Source organism: Hemiscyllium ocellatum, chromosome 22, assembly GCF_020745735.1.
Source record: "Hemiscyllium ocellatum isolate sHemOce1 chromosome 22, sHemOce1.pat.X.cur, whole genome shotgun sequence".
Classification (NCBI taxonomy): Eukaryota; Metazoa; Chordata; class Chondrichthyes; order Orectolobiformes; family Hemiscylliidae; genus Hemiscyllium; species Hemiscyllium ocellatum.
In genome coordinates, this window is record NC_083422.1 from 18448739 (window position 1) to 18471440 (window position 22702).

The following is a 22702-nucleotide window of genomic DNA, read 5'->3' on the forward strand; positions in this document are numbered from 1 at the left end:
GGGCCTCCCAATGCAGCATCCAAGGATTATAATCCAGTCTCTGGCAATGAGATATACTTTGTGTACAGACTGGAAAGAAATTCTTTGTAAATGCTAGACCTTGATGCAGAAATATACAGATTTTAATGTGTACGGATCCCATTAATTTTCAACAATGAACCTGTTGGAATTGTAGCATTAGAAATCAGTTTTCAAGATTGTAATTAGGCTTGTTACTCATCATTGAATTTCTACTGTATTTTAATTTAGAAGCAATATTGCTGCTTGCAATTTAGTGTTCCCCTCAAATTTACAGCTTTAAATTGGACAACTTTGATGGAATGAAAATATAGAGCATTTGGAACACGTGATTCATCTAAATGCCTTCCAGAGTTGCAGGAGGTTAGATCTTCCTTGTCGGCAAGTCCACCAGAAATCTCAACAGGGGTTGCATGGAATTTTACTTCCACTTAGCTGGCAAGCTGCATTTGGAGAAGTAGTTCTTAGTAAGGTCACAGAGCCCAACCCAACTTTGGTCAGGTGGTGCTCAATCTGGACCCTCACAAGAATAGAATGGGCTGCTCCTCCTGTTCAAACTAAATCTCTGCGTTCCTCTTTGAATGAACCGTCAGTTGAAGCTGTGTTCTATTACATGATGCATACCACTCGCGGTTCGGTCTTAAACAAGCAATTGTACTTTTATGAGGCTCTAATTTATATAGTCCTATTGACTAATTTAGACTGGTGTTCCCAACGTCCAGCAGTTAGTCCATGGTTAAGGTAGAGACAGACAAACGATCAATGGGAATGGGGTGCTTCGTCACTCCCCATCATTTTCAGCACATTACCACCCTGTCTCTGCTTGTGAAAAAACTGCAAATCTCTCCTAAATACCAATCATATCTGAAATAACAAGGTGGGCAAACTCAAGGCAAGGTACCAACTGCGCTTTCATAGCTCCAGGAGCCAGACAGACTATTGCACAATTGGTCTCAAGTCAATTAACAATTATATATAAAGCCAAGTTCCTTTTCGGTCATGAATCCAAGGCATTATATGGGTTCATGCTGACCTACTGGCAACACCTCTCCCCCTTCTTACAAGTATATGATGACAGGAAAATGCTGATGGTTACCAGAGACAAAGACATCTCTTCAATATGGACACCAAAGGTTCTGTGTGAAAGCTAATGGTTTCACCATCAACATTACAAAGTTATGTTAGATCAGAGGCTGCTCACAATATGAGGAATGTAGGCACAGCATTTTCTTGCTAAGAGTATTAATGTTTAAGTCTGTTCCTGAACACATAAATGATATCCTGAAACTTTGACTCTTAACAACTAGTTACACTTTAGTAAACCTAATATTCAGATAAATAAAATTATACTTAACTTTGGTCACACCACCTATTATCTCCTTTATTGGCTCACTGTCTGTTTTTATCTGACAACTTCTCTATAAAGTGCTCTGAGACAAGTTACTACAATAAAGAATCGACCAGAATCATTGTGCTTTATGAAAGAGGATTTTAGGTTAGTCTGTATAGAGTCATACAGATGGAAACAGACCCATCAGTCCAACTAGTCCATGCCCACCAGGTTTCCCAAACAGAACGAGCCCCATTTGCCTGCATTTGGCCCATATCCGCCCAAACCTTTTCTATTCATGCATCTGTCCAAATGACTTTTAAATGTTGCAACTGTACCTGCCAGTTCAATTTATATACGTAAGACCCTCTGTGTGAAAATGTTGCCACTCAGATCCCTTTTAAATCTTTCCCCTCTCACTTTAAACTTATGCCGTCTAGTTTTGAACTGCCCTACTCTCCGGGAAAGACTTTGCTCTTCATCTTATCTATGCCTCCCATATTCTTTTAAACCTCTATACGGTCACTCCTCAATCCCCTGTGCTCCACAAAAAAAGGTCCCAGCCTAACTAAGCTGTCCTTATAACACAAATCCTCCATCCCCAATAACATTCTTGTAAATCTTTTCTGCACCTTTTCCAATGCAATTACATCCATCCGAAAACAAGAAACCACAACTGTAAACAGTACTCCAAACGTGACCTCACCAATGTCCTGTACAACCACAACATGATTCCCAATTCCCATACTCAATGTTCTGACCAATGAAGGCAACTGGGCCAAATACATTCTTCACCACCCTGTCTACACCCCAACACCACTTTCAAGGAACTATGCACACGAATCCCCTAGGCCTCTCTGTTTGACAACACTCCCCAGTGAGTTATACAGCCATTAACTGTATAAGCCCTGCTCCGATTTGTTCAAAATCCAATACCCACATTTATCCAAATTAAACTCCACCTGACATTCCTTGGCCTATCGTACCCTTAGGTAACCTCCTTTACACTGCACTGTCCTACAAATTTTGGTGTCATCAGCAGATTTACTAACTAGGCTTCCTATACTCTCATCCAAATCATTTATATAAATGAAAAACATATTTACATTATGATTTGGAGGTGCCAGTGTTGGACTGAGGTGGACTGTGGTTAAAAATGACACACCAGGTTATAGTCCAACAGGTTTATGTGGAAGCACTATCTTTTGGAGCGCTGCTCCTTCATCAGGTGATTGTGGCGTATAAGATCGTAAGACACAGAATTTACAGCAAATGTTTACAGTGTGATGTAAATGAAATTATCTATTTAAAAAGACCTGGATTGTTTTTTCAATCTCTCATGTTTTAGAATGACCATGTCGGTTTCAGTTCTTTCATATGTAAATCCGAGAACTTTCTTAAAGTTACATTCTCAAGTGAATTGAAAAATATTTACATTATGTTCTCAAATGATTGCTTATGCATGGGCCTGAGAGAGTTCTTTCTCTCGGCCTCATCTTCCTGCATTGGCTCCTCCACATGTTCCAATGTTCATTCTCTTGTTTTAACCATTTATCAACCATAATATTAGAAAATGCATTTTTCCTCAAATCGACTTTCTTTACCCTAAAGCTTCTCTCCAGATGTTAGCAAGGCAGAGGTGGTAGCAGAGTGGTAATGTCACTGGACTTGTAAACTAGAAGATTAGGCTAATGTTCTGGGGATCAATCCCACAATAGCAAATGCATACAATTTGAATTCAAGAAAACAAATCTTGAATTATAGGTAACCTCATTGAGACTATTATCATATATCTATTAAAAAAAAATTGGTTCACTAATGTTCTTTAGGGAAGGAAATCTGCCATCCTTATCTGGTCTGGCTTAAATGTGACTCCAAACCCATAGCAATATAGTTGATTTGACAGAGATTATTATTAAAGCACAATGTTCCATTGTGCACCAGGGAACAGTAACATTTCATTCTCTAAACTCATGACAAAATGTAGACCCAAGTTCATGTTTAGTAACTGCCAGATGCAGAAATGTAACTGAATTTACAGCTTTAAATTGCTTTAATGTTTGAGGCCAATGATCTTTCATCAGAATTAATGAGATGTAACAGGCTTTGAGCAAGTAGGGAGGCCAAGAAATCAGAGAGAGCGAATCAGACGGTCTGTGAAGGCGGGAGGCAAAATGGAAGAGGGTGCAGCATAGGACAAGCAAAAGAAAAATAAAGGATGGATTCAGAAAGAGAAGACAATGGCATGGCGGTAATGTGATTGAACTAATAGTTAACCCTCTGGGAGAAGGGGTTCAAATCCCATCCATGGCAGATAGTTAAAATTTGAATTCAACAAAAAAAACCGCAAGAAATAAAAGGCTAACCTAATGGCAACTATGCAACAACTGTCAATTATCATAAAAACCCATTTGGTTCACTAATGTTCTTTAGCCAGGAAAATCTGCCATCCTTATCTGGTCTGGACTACCTGTGATTCCAGACCCACAGCAATATAGTTGACTTTTAACTGCTCTCTATACAATTAGAAATGAGCAATAAATGCTGGCTGAGCCACAGATGTACTTATCACATCAATGAATATATTTATTAAAATAAAAACTTTTTAGTTACTCCAAGAGCTTCCAAGTGTTATGAGGCATTACATGAAGCATTGTCCCCATTTTCCAAGTCTCTTACTTGCACACTCAAACTCAAAGTTAACAAAGCAGGAAAGTCCAAGTTGGGATAACAACATAAAATTTCCGTATCACTGTTTAAAATCTTCCAATATTACAATAAACCAAGAACAATCAATGTGAAAAACCTAATTTCTAAAATGTATTATGATATTTAGTTCCTAATGCAACTTACCTCGGGTTGCCACTGGGATTTTAATAAATCATAACAGGGATCTGCGAATATTTTACACAGCTGTATTGTGGGTATTTCTGTGCACTTGAGTTGCTGTAAAGCATTAACATTCGCATTGCAATCATGATAAAAAGAATTTAAAATTGCACCCTCAGGTTAAAGAGTATGCCGGATTTCAGTATTTCCCAGAATTTTGACACCCTGGTTGGCGGTATCATTCGGAATGACTTACAACATGAAACAACAGTGGCATATCACTGTAAACAAAGCTGCGCAGTTGATAACCAGTCCAGTGCACCACTGAGAACAACACAAAGTCAAACCATAAAATAAGTCTGAATTTAACTGAGTGGAATAGAAAATCAAATATTTTCAAAATGTTCCAGTTTTCGAACAGGCAGATTTTTCAACATCTAATCTGCATGATTATCAATTCCACATCATATTGTTGTTTCACAAAGTTAGCTTATTTCTGGGACAAGCAGTTCAGTTCTCTAACTCTGAAGTGCAGTTATGCTGGATATACTGGTCATGATTTGCATATTGTCAGCAGCAATGTGCAAGGAATTATTTTCAGGTGACGATGCTCTTCACACATTATTGGAGACCCAAGGCACAGAATTATTGAGCAAAAGGGCAAACTTGGATTTCAGATGGATTGCGGAATCTTAGCAGAATTTGGCTGAGCAGCGAGATAGGATAGCATCCAACGAGTTTGGAACAAATCCAATGATGAATAACTTTAAGTCATGGACAGATGTTCTTGAAAACTTCCACAATGCACCTATCTTTTGAAATGCAACATAGTGTACATTTTGCTGTTAAAATTAAAAGGTTGAAAAGAAAATGATCAAAGCACAATGATAAATATTACCAATTACACACTTCCCCTCACATGGTCTTATTTTGTATTTACTCTCGGGATATGAGTGACATTGATAAGGCCTCATTTATTGTCCAGGTCTTCAATTGAACTGCTATTATCTTTGAGCTGGTAGTGCAGAAGCACTCTTTCATGTTGCATTTTGTTCTTTATAGGAAACATTGTATAGACAATCTCTGCATTGCAAAAGGATCACATTCTGGGATCTATGTTTGCAAATAGATTAGTTAGGTGGAACACAATACAGGACAAAGTAAAACAGCTGTAACTACAGGAAATGTTCGTATGTTGGCTGTTTAAAATTACAGCCCTGTATGGGATCACATTTAATAAGTACAAGAGTTCATAAATCAGGAAGACCTCCTATATACAGTTAGAATTGTACTACTAACAATTGCCCAAAACAAAAAGTATTGTCACTTGAAGCAGTAAGTGACACAGCAATTAGCTTTTCAGTTTTGTTCTAATTTTAGTGCAGGGTACCCATCTCAGACTCCAGCATGAAACTAAAGATGACAGGGAATGCAGAAAGGATGATAAATGCCAGACAGCTGTTAGTATGCTCATGGAAATGGATGTTCTGCACTTCAAAGTGGGGAGATAGTATTTTTGAATCTCAAGTTAGGTGACGTTGTTTCTCTCGGAGACAGAAGGGTGCCTGGAAAGCACTGGAAGATTGTGCTGGATGTGGCGATGGATAGCTGTATGCTGCATGGAAGGTGGTAGCCAATAATCATAGTATGATTCCCCTCGCACTGGTAGGAGTGATCTGAGCTCAACGGCCAGTTGTGGAACAGCCCACAGCCCCAGTCCATCAACGTAGACATCCAGGGGAGGGGAATGGCATCAAAGTCAGAGGGTCCAACACCCAAACAGCAACTTCAGGCAGGAAATGGCAGCCTATGTGCACCCAAAGAAGAGTATTCTTTCATCCACTCCTCACCCCACCCCCCACAACACACACAAACACAATCGGAGAAGCCTTGGCTCTGCAAGGTATTTCAGCTCACCCATTCCAAAAGGGCACTAGTCCTGATATGTTCACCCAACCCTCAGCATGCCTCAGCACCACCCTCTGACTGGGCCAGCAACAGTGCACTCTGCCTGTTATCTTTAATTGGACAATAGGCGCAAAGGAAGGCTATCTCCAGAAATATCTGCGACATTCTGTCAGCAAAAGCAGACTCAGGACTGACGTGTGGTGCAGACGTTGTATCCCCAATGCCCAGAGGAAAGTTCAGTTCATTGAGTCAAATTTAGGCCATGTGGACAGCTATTTGTTTAAGGATACATCACTCTTTTGTCAGCTGGTAACATTCCTGTTCAGCCCACATCCAGACTGAGGAATTTTCAGATTTCCAAAATTGTATACAAAATGTAGCAGGGGGTTTACGTGCAACTTGCCATCTCACTTATCTGATGCAACAGCTTTGCTAGACTCCTGGTGGATCAATAAATCCAGAAAATATGTAAACCACAGCATTTGAACAACTAAAACAAAAAAAAATGAGAAGACATCTCTAGACATAAGTACACACCGAGGTTAAATATCAAAACCATTGGAACCTGGCCAAACTGAGTTAGGCATAGAATTAAGTCATTGTGACACAGTAGGCCATTTGGCCCATTCAGATCTTGCCAGCATTCTGGACAGCAAATCCAAATCAATCTTATTCTCCTCCTTTATCCTTCTATGTCTGAACATTTATTTTCTCCAACAGTCAGTGCAATTTTAAATAATTGATTTCCTCTACTTCTACCATCTTTGAGCAAAGGAAACGGAGTGAAGATCAGATAGAGGGGTATAGGATTATGACAAGTTTAATTAAAGTGGAAAAAAGAAAAACTTTTCCCCTTTCGCTGATGGCACAGGGATTAGCCTGCACAGATCGGATGCCTTGTGCAAGAGATAGAGTGATATGTGAGAGAACCATTATCCCATTGGAGCTCACTAACTACAAGGTGGCAGCAATGTCCAACATCTCACCCCTTCATGCAACTTCATCTTCTTTCTGCTGGAGCTCAACCATCTCCATTTAATTTCCTTATTCCCCATCTATTCTTATGAACCTGCCCATGAGGGCATTAGTCTTTGTCCTGTTGAGGTAAAACCTGTTTCCTTTTAATCTGTGGGAGGGGGTGGGGTACCTTCTGCATCAGGAGTAGAGCTAGTGCCAGAAGAACCTGAAGCCTTCCTACCTGCTTCTTGCCTCACATTGATCCTCCCTGCCTTTAATACTATTTTTCAACTTGCTCTCCAGCTCCTGAAAGTTTGCCCATAGAGCTCAGTCCATGATCTCCTTATGTTGTTGGCCACTTTGTACCACAACTTCTGGCTCATTCCCTTCGCCCATTGAACATGTTGAACTTTCTCCATTACCTCAGCACCAAGGAGGCAACACACTGGGCAGGACACTATAGAAAAGCAAGTCTGTGCTTTGCTGCTCTCCCAGTGGTACCACGGTTTGGATTGCTTCACCACAATCTCTCCTGAATATTACGTTATTTCCTGAATCAACATCATTACAACAGATCATTTGATCATTGCCTCATCACTGTTTGTGGGATCACTTGGAGAATGGGTTGGCTGCCAATTTATAACTGCAACTATGCTTTAAAATACTTAATGTTAAGGCCTTTGAGACAACTTGAGATTTGTCAGGCAGTACAGCAATTTCTTTCTTTCCTTTAAGTGAACAGTGACTAGGAAGCCCTGAGGGCTGGGGTATTAATTCTGAGCCTTGAGTGCTGCTCTGTGAGATGCATTAATCCAGCACAGACCAGGGATCAAATTCAGAAACTTTCTCATCTATATAAAGTGGACCTGCAGTGTGTGCAGTTATTAGACACTGCATGTTGAGTAGACTGCAAACCTTGAATCAAAACAATGTTACTGACTATTAACCCCACTGCCTCATTTGACTGATATTAATCGCAATAATTACTCCCTATCCAAATTATGCAGCAGTGTTTCCAGTTGATTTAAACTTTTTAATTCAATTTTGATCTAAATTGAGTGCAATGAAACCCGAGTATTTTGTGGTTTAATTTGCTCCTTGGGTGTTGGTTTTGTAATTTCACCAACACAATGAAATTTCACCATGTCAAATCATTGCAATGAAAGTAGATATCAAACTAACAGCTCTTACTGATCCTCTCGTGTATCCCAGCCCATTGTGCACTCTGCAGCATGATTAAAATATAAATATTCAAGTTAAACACTGTACTATTAATGGTGGAAAGGTTTATTTATTTGTAAAAAAGCCCATTGCAAATTCCACAGACCTTTGGGTCATTATATCTGACATGAAAATAGCTCCCATAATACATGGTCAGTGAGGTAATATGTGACATTACTTGTGGAACAAATTCCACACAACCACCTACTTGCTCAATCATCTCATTAACTTCTGTGTTTACAAAGACAACAGAATAAACTCTCATACACTTTCTCTGTGGTGCCAAAATGCAGGACAAACCCTTCAGATATACTCCTGTTTTATTAACAGCTGACTTGCATTGCATCAACAACTGCCATGTACTGCAGTGTAATCACATTCCGTAGATTCGTGGTTATCACGGTTATTTAATTCTTAAGTACTGTTAGTCGTGAGGAAGCAATTATCGCAAAGAAACACTCCATCCCCACTTCCTTGGGAGTCAAACATTTTGAGGCTGAAAACTCAGAAGCAATGCTGATACTTACACTGGGACTGTGTCCTCCTGCATCACTGTATCCACCATTTAGTGAATTTACTGATGTCCAGGAACACATTGGATCCCAAACGAAGTTAAGGTTAGGGTTTGGGAGTGGAGGAGGAAGGTTCCTTGCCTTTGCACTCACCACTTAATCGGCAATGGCATCGAAGGGGCAGAAAAAGATTCCTTTCACCTAGTACAAGGAAATCGAGAAATTTCTTATACCAGAGATCCAACCTTTTACTTTGTGCCTCTGCAGACCTGTGGTTACTGGAGCCCTGAATACTTTCAGGGCCTGTTTATTGTAAGAGGTGCATGCACTAGTAAAGTAAGTGTGAAATGAAGAAGACAGGATCAACAAAACCATAACTGTGCCAATGTGTGAGGTGCCCCTGAAGTAACTGTTCAGCTGTCTCATTCCTCAAGTTACTTTGTCACAACATTAAAAAAAAGCCAGAAAAACTTTTCAAGTACATTATTCCATAGGCTTCCCATCTCATTAACTAGAGCTGTCCCACATAACACACATTTAGTCAACAAAGAGGCAAGGCTGAGATCTGATCCTACATCTCTAAAACCTACTTTGAAATGGCAAGTGTTAAAGTCCTGATAGCAGTTGGTCAAGGGTGGAACCAGAGCCAATCTTTACTCAATTTCAACTTATTCACAGAGTGGAACATTAGACACACACTCAACAGTCTCCCTGGTGTCAGTAAGAGTCTCTTCATGTGTTGAAGTAACAACCCATCCATGCGTACCACTGCACACTTAATCACAATTGATAAAGAATGAATTGTAAAAATAGTGCACTCTTACAAGTGACCGCTCACATAGCATTGCAGTTGAATACTCAATGTGTGCTCTTCTGGGAAGAGGCTGAGCCAGAAATATCATTCTGCAAATTTAGAAAAAATGTTCAGCTCTTGCCTGACTGCTTCCCTGACAAATCAGTCGGTTTTGATTTATTTTATATTTATTCTAATGAGATGAGCTACACATTGCAGACTGGCTTCTATTGTCTATCCCTAATTGCCCTCAGAAGGTAGTGGTGTACCTTCTGTTGAACTGCTGCAGCCCTTTACTGACTGAGCTCCCTCAGTGGTGTTGGATAAGGAACGCCTGGATATTCACACAGTGATGAAGAAATTAGGAATATACGTTCAAATCAGAAAGGTGGGAGACTTGACCATAGACATGCAGTTGAAGGTGCTTCCGTGATCGTGCAGCTCCTCTTCCTAATCATAAAGATTTCAGGGACATTTGGTGCAGGCGAAAAATTGGAGTCAGTCGATACAGCAGCCACAAGGGACCAGTGGCTGAGGGAGTAGATGTAAAGGCCAGTGGCAGGAGGATTAATGCTATGAAGCTTCATGAGAGCTGTTGCAGCTGCTATTACTGAGATCAAATAGAGACCTCTGTGAAAGATGGGAATAGACTTGGGAGGTGACAACATATTCAAGGACTTGAATGTTGGGACAATAGTTTCCAGATGTGGAAATGGTTGGTTTTATAAGTGATACATGCTAAATGACTGGGGAACCTTCACAGAGACACTAATGGTTTAGTGAGCTGTTACAGTGCGGAACTATCACCATGAAACTCACTTAGGGAATGATGGACCATCACAAAGGCACTTATGGATTGACAACTAATCACACTGAAGCACAGGGGAACCATAACATTGATTCCTGGAGTTGGGACAGAATATGGTGATTGTGGCATGCTGATAATAAAGGAAGTTGAATTATTTTAATATAAAGTTTATTCCATTTAATTTGTTCAAGTTTTAGATTAAACAACACAACTGCAGACCAACAAGCTGCAGTCTACCCAAGGCAAGCGAACAATTGAATCGTACAATCACATTTTCTTCTAGCTATTAATGTCATAAACACTCTGGGGATACGGCATTGGGTAAACTCAGACAGATGGCTTCTTGAGAAATGAATGCTTCACAAGTCAGGGCGTAAAAATGTACAAAACCTATCCACATCCACAGTATCTCTATTCAGTCATAGTTGGTCTAAGCTTCAATCTTTCCACAGACAAATGTTACAGTGTTGAACAGAGTGGTCTCACGTTAGGTAATTTTGGTACTTTACCTACCACACAACTCTTCCTTGTGATGTTGAATGACAAACTTACTTACTGAATGCAAGGATTGCACAATTATATTCTCTACTGTCATACTGCTGTTTTAGTTTCTCTTCACAATATGCACAAAAGAATTCCAGCTGAATACTATTTGCAACTATTCTGCAAGGGTGACGTGATTGTCCATTAACAATTAATTAATTTTTTTAAAAATGTAAGATAAGAAATTCAACTTCTATTTTTCATCAAGCCCAAACAATAATGCAGGTTTACTTACATGGTTCACGGAAATATTTTGCAGGGTGCCCTCGATTACATGAAATGCTGTTTTCACCTTAAAGTGACGTTATCTTCACAAAAAAGGAGTCAGGACAGGTCATGCAAGATTTCTGACTGATGGGATATCATAAAATTCATGACTTTCAGAATGACACATTCTGCTGTGCCATCTATTAACACAAACAGTTTGCAGAGGCTTGTTTCTTCCACCAAACCCTGTCGGATTATGCTGGTGGCCAAACTGCCAGGAGAAAAGTGAGTGTCTGTACTGATTTCCAGAAGATGTTATACCACTGTCCCTTTGGTACATTGGTCCCATCCGAACAAACTCAGAAGCTAAGAGTTGTGTTTACATTTTGACATTGTCACAATCCAAAGGGAAAAAGGAGAGTGAGTTTCAAAAAGATGTGACTGAGCTAAAACTGCACCAAACACAAGATAAGGGAAAGGTGAAGTGACTCCATGAAGAAATGTCAGGATAACCACACAGAGCCTTAGCGTAATTCTGCTATTCAAAAGAGAAATCACTTACTTACACCCAACATGGCCACCATGTGAAACATCAGTTGTTGAACTTTGTTTGACACAGACTGACAAAATGCAAATACTAATTAAACATTGACTTTTAACCTGAACAACGTATGCATAAATAAAATAAATCCTACCAAACCATTAGAAATAGATTATTGTTTAATGCAAGAAGCAGAAATAAGAGAAAATTTGAGGTTGTAGGGGACTGAAGATGTCAAATTGCCAACTTTAATTCTCACTGAATCAATACAAATCACTTTAACTATCTCCCATGGCTACTCAAAATCATGCCTAGTAATACTTCCATGGCATTTTCAAAACATTTTAAAATTTGTTTTCAACAGCAGAGATGTTCTTTGAGTCACCGTTATCTTGCATGTTTCACTCTTCTTTTTAATTCAGATAGTGACTGAACGATTTATTCTATGTGAACGTTAGTTCACATCCTGTACCTTCGTGTCTGAGCTTAGCTCTGGGTTGGGAGAAAGACAGCGGGAACTGTATCTCTCTCCAAACATCTGCAAACAATCAACAACAGCACAGCTGTCCAAACCACCCCTCCTCCATCCATCCCTTTCAATAATTCAACTTTCTGCTTACTTGATTTTGCATGAAATAGCGCATTCATCAAACATGCAGTAAATAAATTTGGAGGACATTACAATCAAGATCGACCCACAGTATAGTTAAGTTCATACCAATCCCTAAGTTAAGCAGCCACACAATTCTCAAACTAATAAAAGGACCCTGTGTGTAATTTAGATGACAAATTATTCTAGAAGAGAATTGAGATCAGTGATGAACATTTCTGCATACACTCTACAATATAAATGGAAATGTGAGGAGTCAGAGTGGGGAGAAATAGACTGATAAGCATTTTTGAAAATTTAATGGGTTGCGTTATGGATAAGCTCATGTCCACTGTAGCAGCTTTTGCATCTGAGCTGAGAGTGAGCTCAGCATCAGTCCACTCCTGAACTCCTTCCATCTGGAATACTGACAGAAGAAATGAAACACATAAATTGTAAAGTATATTTGGCATTCAGGGGCAGGGAGCTAGAGGGAATTACAAAATATTGGAACTGTGTGTTTGGATCATTCCTAATTGATTTTTCACAACAGTAAAATCACAGGAGTGAAATAATTATTTACATGTAGCAGTAAATTAGTTAACAATCATTTTCAGAACTGAAAGACTGATATGCATTTGTCCACCAAACTGGTAGCCTAAAATCCAGAAATCACTACATAACAAAAATCTATTAATTTCTCAATTATTTAAGAAAAGGTTCCCTATTCATCTAGATTAAAGGTACTGTTTGAAAGAACTCAAATAAGGAGTAAGTTTTACTTTTGAACACAGGTCGAACATATAGTTCATTTTTGACAACTTTAACCATATTTTAATCCCTAGTTTACAAGTTTACTCTGAATGCTGTCTAAAAACAAAATGCACATACATCAGATTTTTGAAATGTGCATGCTCACCAGTATGAGGAACTGAGAGAATATATTTTGAGATATACACATACACACATACAATGCTCAATAACCAAATTACTTTAAAATACAATCACTGTTGTTTTGAAGGCAAACAAATCAGCAGATTTGCACATAGCAAGGTTCCTGAAACAGCACGTGAGATCAATAAACAAATAGCTGGTTTGAAAGTATTGATTTGGGGTGAAGCATTGGCCCAGGACATCAGAATAGTGTGCTGTTCTTCATCAAATATAGCCAGTGAATCTCTCACATTGGAACAATCTATCAATGATGTTTCATATTTTAGAACAAATAAACAACAACTTCAAGGTAGAAGAATCAAAATATGGACTTCAAAAAAAGGAACATAAAGATACAAAAGTATCTTCCTCGACCTATATGTGTTACAGGTAAATAACTACAAGTTACTTTTAATTTGTTTACTTTAAAAGATCTCGCAGACAATCCAATACCGAAACATTATTTAAGCTTTATTTCATGTGACTTTCAAAATAAGACCCCTCCACTAAGCAACTTAAATCTCACAACCCAATTTGGCTATTCCCGATTAATGGAGGAGTCTGGCCGGGATTCCAAACAATAATGTCTTTCTCTGGAATTGTCCAGGGTTGGATCCTTATGCAGTGGTGTTCTTCAAAGTTCTGTAACTGAATTGTTCTGGAGTTGGATTTGTAAGCAATTTTCTCTTTCAAATTTGTAGTATGATATTTTTGATGATTCACTAAATTCTCCCATTCCCCAATATTGATTAAATTTCTGGAGAACTCCAGTCTGAAGCTTGCCTTCTTATCAGAAGTAGATCCCACCCCCTGTTACATTTGTGGTTAGCTGCCTGTTTAAAACATAGCTTTTCCTGCAATTAACCCCATTTACTTCAGGACATTCCTTCTGCATACAAAGTCTTAATTGCTCATTTGTCATGAGGCAGAAAGCTATCAAACAGGGGTATCTTCTTTGTCCCCAGGAAGCAACTTGATATCGTCACTTCTTCCCAAGGATGGTTAATTCACACGTTGCTTTTTAATTCCTTTATACCAGCTCCATATCCCTTTTATTTTGAGAAACAGCTCATTCCAGACAGAGGCAAACTGCTATTTTCCGTGTGTAATAGATTATTTTTGTTGATTCCTTCAATCCATGAACAGTTATTAAGGGTCTGAAGTTTACATTGTCACAGAAATTAAGTTAGATTGTGGAATGAATATTAAACACGTCAATTCTCTGGATAGTAGCGATAGTAGCCAACGAGATGGAGGAGAGTGGGGCACAGATGCGAGGTAAGTCTACACCTTCTCAAACCATTTGGCTACTACTATCATTGTTCACAGTGGAAGACTTTGCCACTTGCTATACCAATCCCTGCACCATCTTATTAGGAAATCTGAAAGTTAGTACTTTCACATAAACCTGTTGGACTATAACCTAGTGTTCTGTGATTTTTAACTTTATTAAGAGATAGCAACAGAGTGTCTGAGTTGGAAAAGCTTACTGGCCCAACCTCTAACTCCCTTGCCCTCATTATACTGTTCCAGTGATAACATTTTTAGACTAGCTGGATAGGATAATCACCTGAAATTATTTACGAACACTTAGTGTGCATAACCATAAAAATTGTAAAATGCAAAGATCTCACTGTGCCACTGACATTGTAAGTGCCCTCTACCCACAACAATATGCTAACGGTTGTACCATTTCTGTTAGGATTATTATTTGGATTGCTTACGTAATTATAGACTGGCAAAGTAAAATATTTTGTCCCCGTTTAGCTGAGTTTCCTATATATAATTTAAACTTATTTCAAGAGGTAAGAAAAATCACATTTGCTGATGACAATAGCCAACTACTGACAGTCTCTCAGTCACAACTGCTATATTAATAACTAAAGACGATAAATTGTTCCCTAGATTTTGCAACACATCCGAGATGCAGAGGATTTTAGATCCACAATGGAAAAAAATGATAAAAATAGACAATATGCATTATATTTGAGGGTTTGGATGAGAACTCTGTGAGAAGGTAGAGAAGTGATTGCTGGGCCTCTTGTTGAGATATTTGTATCATCGAAAGTCACAAGTGAGGTGCCGCAAGATTGGAGGTTGGCTAACGTGGTGCCACTATTTAAGAAGGGTGGTAAAGACAAGCCAGAGAACTATAGACCAATGAGCCTGACGTTGGTCATGGGCAAGTTGTTGGAGGGAATCCTGAGGGACAGGATGTACATGTATTTGGAAAGGCAAGGACTGATTAGAGATAGTCAACATGGCTTTGTATGTGGGAAATCATGTCTCACAAACTTGATTGAGTTTTTTGAAGAAGTAACAAAAAGGATTGATGAGGGCAGAGTGATAAACGTGATCTATTTGGACTTCAGTAAGGTGTTCGACAAGGTTCCCCATGGGAGGCTGATTTGCAAGTTAGATCTCATGGAATACAGGGAGAACTAGCCATTTCGATACAGAACTGGCTCAAAGATGGAAGACACAGGGTGGTGGTGGGAGGGATATTTCTCAGACTGGAGGCAACAAGGATTGGTGCTGTGTCCTCTATTTTTTGTCATTTACATAAATGATTTGGATGCGAGCATAAGAGGTACAGTTAGTGAGTTTGCAGATGACACCAAAATTGGAGGTGTAGTGGACAGCGAAGAGGGCTATCTCAGATAACAACTGGATCTTGACCAAATGGGCCAATGGGCTGAGAAGTGGCAGATGGAGTTTAATTCAGATAAATGAGAGGTGCTGCATTTTGGGAAAGCAAATCTTAGCAGGACTTATACACTTAATAGTAAGGTCCCAGGGAGTGTTGCTGAACAAAGAGACCTTGGAGTGCAGGTTCATAGTTCCTTGAAAGTGGAGTCGCAGGTAGATAGGATAGTGAAGAAGACGTTTGGTATGCTTTCTTTTATTGGTCAGAGTTGGGATGTCATTTTGCGGCTGTACAGGACATTGGTTAGGCCACTGTTGGAATATTGTATGCAATTCTGATCTCCTTCCTATTGGAAAGATGTTGTGAATCTTGAAAGGGTTCAGAAATTATTTACAAGGATATTGCTGGGTAAATAGATAAAGTATTTTCCCTGGGGTTGGGCAGTCCAGAACTAGAGGGCATAAGTTTAGAGCGAGAAGGGAAAGATATAAAAGAGACTTCAGGGGCAACTTTCTCACACAGAGGGTGGTACATGTATGGAATGAGCTGCCAGAGGAAGTGGTGGAGGCTGGTACAATTGCAACATTTAAGAAGCATTTGGATGGGTATATGAATAGGAAGTGTTTGGAGGGATATGGGCCGGGTGCTGGCAGATGGGACTAGATTGGGTTGGGATATCTGGTCAATGTGGACGGGTTGGACCGAAGGGTCTGTTTCCATGGTGTACATCTCCATGAATCTGTGGATTTTGAAACAGAGGCAGATGGATTTGGATCAGGGCTATCAAGCTTTCTTTTTGTTTATACTGGTCAGAAGGTTTTTTTTGGAACAACAATCTAAGTCCACCAATTTTCAACAAGCATGTGACTGCAATCAAGTGCTTGAGAGAACACTACACTGTTAATAGATGGAATGTTTATACCGCTGAGTTTACAACAGACTAGAAAGCTCAGTTTTAGCTATGATAACAGAACAGAAAGTTCAAGGTCTCAGTTCAGAAGAAACAGGAGTTTAGTTCGGAAAGGAGAATCAAGTTTTTAGTTCAAAGGAAGAAGTCACGCTTGCCATAGTTTTACAGTTTGCAAGGAATCTTCAAGTTGTTAGCACAAAAACAAATTAGATTAGAGTGATGAAGGGATTCCTGATGAAGGGCTTTTGCCCGAAACGTCGATTTTCCTGCTCCTTGGATGCTGCCTGACCTGCTGTGCTTTTCCAGCACCACTCCAATCCAGATGATTTCCAGCATGTGCAGTCCTCACTTTTGCCAAAAACAAATTAAGCCATTTGAATTGTGAAAGATTCACACCAGCAAATTCTAAAAAGAAATCTTAAAATTACCTCTATAGTTCAAGGAAAGGAATCTGGGAGGAATCAATTAAGTAAAAACTCAAAGAATTAAGATAGGATTAAAATTTCTCTGAAATGATTATGTGTAAAAGGACAGCACTGGAAAACAGGCTGAAACTATGTTTTGCTCCTGAGCGTGGTAGTGTGGCCGAGCGGTCTAAGGGGATGGATTTAGGCTCCAGTCTCTTAGGAGGCGTGGGTTCGAATCCCACCACTGCCATTTGTGGGTCGCAGTTTGCACTGCAGGGAGGTAATGTTTGTGTTAAGCATTGATGTATTTAAAAATGGGCAGCACAGTGGTTAGCACTGCTGTCTTACAGTGCCAGAGACCCAGGTTCATTTCCCGCTTCAGGCAACTGTCTGTGTGGAGTTTGCACATTTTCCCTGTGTCTGTGTTGGTTTCCTCCAGGTGCTCCGGTTTCCTCCCACAGTCCAAAGATGTGCACGTTAGGTGAATTGGCCATGATAAATTGCCCGTAGTGTTAGGTGAAGGGGTAAATATAGGGGAATAGGTCTGAGTGGGTTGCTCTTCGGAGGATCGGTGTGGACTTGTCGGGCCGAAGGGCCTGTTTCCACAGTAAGTAATCTAATCTAATCTTTCTAACTATCTTATGTACATTATTGATTACTTTGGTTTTATTTTGTGTATCAAACTTAAGTTCCATTATTGGTGTGAATGAGTTTCAGTGACTAACCACCACGTATTCAACTGCAGAAAAAAATACTCTATCCAGCTTGGTTTCATCTGGGATCTGACTTGTCCATTATTATCATTAGCTGAGATCCTATCACAAACTGATTTGATAAGTTAAAGACACTAACAGTCAAAACATGGTGAGTTGGGAAAAATGTCAGGTATTGCACCCCACTGCAAGGATCACCAGCATTGACAATATTTTGGAAGAAAGGGAAAAACAAAATCATACTAACAGCAACTACACATAAATAATAGAAACCATTTGAGGGGATTCATTGGGAGGGATATATAGTGTATTTAGGAACAAAATGTCGGCATGAATTTGAATGGAGCTTATTTTACCTGAGAAGTTTCCTCATATTACTTATACATATCAATAGACATTGTCTCTGGGAATTTTCGAAAGCTTTTGAAAAAGTTCCACATGGAGATCTTGTAAACAGATTACAAATAGCAAAGATCCCAAGTTGGATCACAGATTGGAATAGTGATTAACAGAGAGGCAAGGACAAACTGGAGAAGTGTCCAATAGAACGTACAATTACCAATCTTTGCTCCTTCATTACTAACCTAGTTGTTAAGCTGCTGAACTAATGTTTGGAAACACAAAATTGAACATAATATTTCCTAACAGTTCTGATTAGTTAAGTAATTAAGTAATTGCAAATTTGAAACACTGAAGAGTATTGGGAAAATGTTTATCACGAACACAGAATTAATGCAATTAATTATTATGGAGTTTCTAGAAAGGGTTCTAGGTGAAACAGCTCTGCCTATATCTAAGCAACATGTGTTTCTGTTAAACAATAAGAATTATTCGAAGGATTTACTAAACACCAATCAGATGCCACTAACGTTGTTTTGTTGACATAAGTGTCACACCAAAATACAAGTGACCTGCATCTGAATTGGAAAAGGTGTATCAGAGATTGTGCCAAAAGTGAGCAGTAAGTTTAGAGGAATTCAATCTTCATAATCCAAAGTGCATTGTTGGTGCCATTAGGGGCACAAGTACTAAAATAGGATAGATAAAGATTAAAAAACCAAGTTATTTCAAATAAATAAGGAAACAAGGGCTAGAAGCATTTTAAAAAATTATTAACACTCACATTTAATATCGATATTAGGAAGATTTATTCAAAAGAGTAAAAATACTTGAAATGATTTTTTCTTGGGGTGATGGAGACAAATCCTTGCTCATGTTCCAAATACTGTTAGAGTTTTAATTGAAACAATTATAGATTTAAAAACAAAATAGGGGTCTTTTCTCACCCTCAACATTTTTCAGCTTATTGTTATTAATTTGAGTTGTAAAGAAAGAAGTCCTTAAGTCAGAGCATTGTGATTTACTTAAGTAGAGATTTAGAACACTTTATGGTAGCAAATGGCATTGAATTTCTAAATAAATATGCCTTCTATTGGCCAGGCTTAGTGAGATATCACAGACATTGGGCAATGTTTTCTGTTAGAGATGCTAGTTAATCACGTTCTTCTCCAACTAGAATCCAAGGTTAGCCCAAGTCGCAAATGACATTCTTACAAGAACGCCAATAAAAAAAGGTATAAGGTCAGAGCAAATTAAAAAAAAAAGTTTTAGAAAACTTTCTAACTGCTTTAGAAAATGATTTGTCAACCATCAACAGTCAGCCTAACAGAGTACTTGTGAAACAATAGAAGATCGTGAGCTATACTGACCTCTGTGTGGCTGAATATTGCTCCCTTTTAATCATAGGTATCTTCTGATCAATCTATTCAGAGAGGTTATTACACCACCCGGGAACAGATGGGACTTGAACCAGGTCCCTTTAATTATATTTAATTGGTGGTATGGATCAATAGACTATTAGTTATCCATTATAAATAGGAACATACTGAACTGTGGTTCTTGGGTTAAGAGCTGAAAATGTGTTGCTGGAAAAGCGCAGCAGGTCAGGCAGCATCCAAGGAGCAGGAAATTCGACGTTTCGGGCATAAGCCCTTCATTCCTGATGAAGGGCTTATGCCCGAAACATCGAATTTCCTGTTCCTTGGATGCTGCCTGACCTGCTGCGCTTTTCCAGCAACACATTTTCAGCTCTGATCTCCAGCATCTGCAGTCCTCACTTTCTCCTTCTTGGGTTAAAAGGTCACATTTGTAATGTGTAGCTCTGTTAATAAATGTTTGTAGAAATGTGTAAAGATTGGCTCGAGTTACATCATTCACTCCTTACTTTTCTGGAGGATAACATTCCTCTCAGTATTTCGGATACTTGTTTTTTCCTGATCCTATTATACTTGTGCTATTACATTGTGCCACTTACATTGTTTTGTAGTGATAAATGTCACACCAAAATACAAGTGACCTGCGTTTGCATTGGAAGAAGTGTATTAGAAACCTGATATATAAAGATAACTGATATTGTTTATTGCATTCAAAAAAATTGTAGTGATTCTGCTCATTCTATTGTTTATTTGCTGCAATTAGGATCAATTCAAATTATTTGCTTCATGAAACAGAATAACAGAGAAAAATAGCTCAAAATGACAGTAAAATGTCACAAACTATTGGCTAAAGGTAAAGTTTAGACCAAAAATCTTTATGAGGCTTAAGTTTTGACATTAATTGGGTTAGGATTTAGTTCATCACTTTCATGAAGAGGCACACAAACAGGGAAGTGATAATGACAGAACCAACGCATGATAATACAAGTTATTTACATGGAAGTGGAAATGTTTCATCCAAAATCATTTCCATATCAGATCATGAACTGGCTTGCTTGAAATAGTCACCGTGAATGCTGCAAATCCAATTACCTTGGTAACTCTGCAAGCTGCATTCCACCTTCTCTCCACGAGATCACAACACCCAGTTGGTGTCACTTTAAAAGTCCATATTTCCAGGACAGTGTGGTATAGCCCAATACAGGCTACCCATGAGAGAGATGAATGAGAGAGTGTACATGACCTGAAAATGAGTTGGTGCTCAGATGTTGCACATACAATGTTGATTGTTTGGCATCCCAAGGAATGCTAAGACTGCCACTGTAACACAGTTAAAGCAGTTAGTTACACTGTCACCTGGGACCAACCATTCCAGACACACTCACAAAATGAAGAATTTGTTAACACACAATCGTTCCAATCTCTGTTGGAAATCAGTGACTTGCCAATGACCCTTTGTTAATCTTGCAGCATATTTAGTGTGAACGCATTGAAAGAATGACCTGGTGGAAACAGTTGGGGGCTCAAACCATTGTTACAACTAAATACATAAACTTCCATTTTTGACTTCTAATATAAGAATATAGAAGAATGACAGATTTATTCACACTTCATAGAGTGGGAACTTGCTAGTTTTACTTCTGTTGACAGTAAAAAAAACTATCCAATATTGATATATTGTTTGGCTTTATTATTCGTGCATTGTATCAGAGAGTGCAGGCAAAGTGTCAAATCTAATTAAATGTCATTTTGATTTTTCATTGCAAGTTAGGTAGCTTTCCAAATGGTCAAAAGTTGATTGACAAACAGCCAAAAATAATTTAACCTATGCTGCATTCCCAACTTTTGCTATTGAAATGTTTGACAGAAGCAGCAACAGTGATTGCAACGGGGCAGAGGGAGGACTTTTTAATCTATAGATTTAGAAGAAAAGTGAGTATCATTGCAAGGAAATGCCATGAGTATTAATGCACACAAATGTAGGTTTCTCCATAACCTGTCAAGCTCAAGACTGGAAATGCTGTCACTATTTGTTATTTATAAAGACCTGGATAAATATGGATGGATAAAAGATGGATATACGCAAGCGATTACAGGATAGAGTTTTTTTTTCTCTCTGTTGTGGGTGTGGGGGTGGGATTTGCTTAGATGGCCATAGTCAAAATAATCAGTGGTTGATTTGAACTTCAAGATCAGGTTACTGCCTTAAAATCGTTCTCAAGGTTTCAGAATAAGTATAGCTTTCACTTAATAGGTCCGTTGTATTCAGCTTGAGGTCTGTTGCAGTGGTTATTGTTAACAACTCCATCTCCCACCCCCATGCTGTCCTTGCACAGTATCTGTTCAGAGTCACATTGCTAGTTCTTCCCTGTGGAATTTCATTGTATACTCCCAGAACAAAGTCGATCATTACAAATTTTCCCACAACATCACTGAATTACCGAGTTGATTCACCACAGCTGCCACTACCTAAACCCATCCAGCTGTGGGGAATCAGATAGAGCCATAAGCAGAAGATCACCATTTGAATCAATGTTGTCTCTTTGCCTGAGAAATTCTTACTGTCAGCTATGAACAAAACCACAGAGCATTCATTCGAAAATACCAACAAGACAGCTTCCTCTAGAAGCATTCCATATATTTCAAACATGTATATTGGACTAAAGATTTGTAGATCAAATTGAAATGATAATTACAAAATCCAAATAGTGGAAAGACAAATTTCTCAACAAAGCAGATCAGGGTACTATAATTACTAATAAATGTCCCTTAATTGTTTTCATTGCTCAACAACTGTAGGAAGTCCAGTGAACACTCTGCTCAAATAAAAATGACTATTTTAAAATAACTGCAGCAGTTCCTGTCAGAGCAATGCTCAACTAGGACAGAACTGAAGTCCTCAGTGTCTCTCAACTTCACACAGCAAAGTCTAACCCCCTCCACCTCGTTAAAAACCACACAACACCGGGTTATAGTCCAACAGGTTTATTCGGAAGCACTAGATTTCAGAGCGCCGCTCCTTCATCAGGTGGTTGTGGAACCTTGCACCTCAGCACATTCAGAGACAATGATCTGATCCAGAAACAAAACAGCTGTCTACATCGGAGGCCAGTTTCCCATT

At 38.9% G+C, this 22702-nt stretch overlaps 1 protein-coding gene and 1 non-coding gene across 4 annotated transcripts in view; one reads left to right on the forward strand and one right to left on the reverse strand.

The window, feature by feature from the left end:
- Positions 1-22702, reverse strand: part of plce1 (phospholipase C, epsilon 1) — a 324372-nt gene that overhangs the window by 216685 nt on the left and 84985 nt on the right. The gene's annotated exons all lie outside the window — the stretch shown is intronic.
- Positions 17322-17403, forward strand: trnal-uag (transfer RNA leucine (anticodon UAG)). Its single transcript has one exon. It is a non-coding gene; the product is annotated as a tRNA-Leu (tRNA).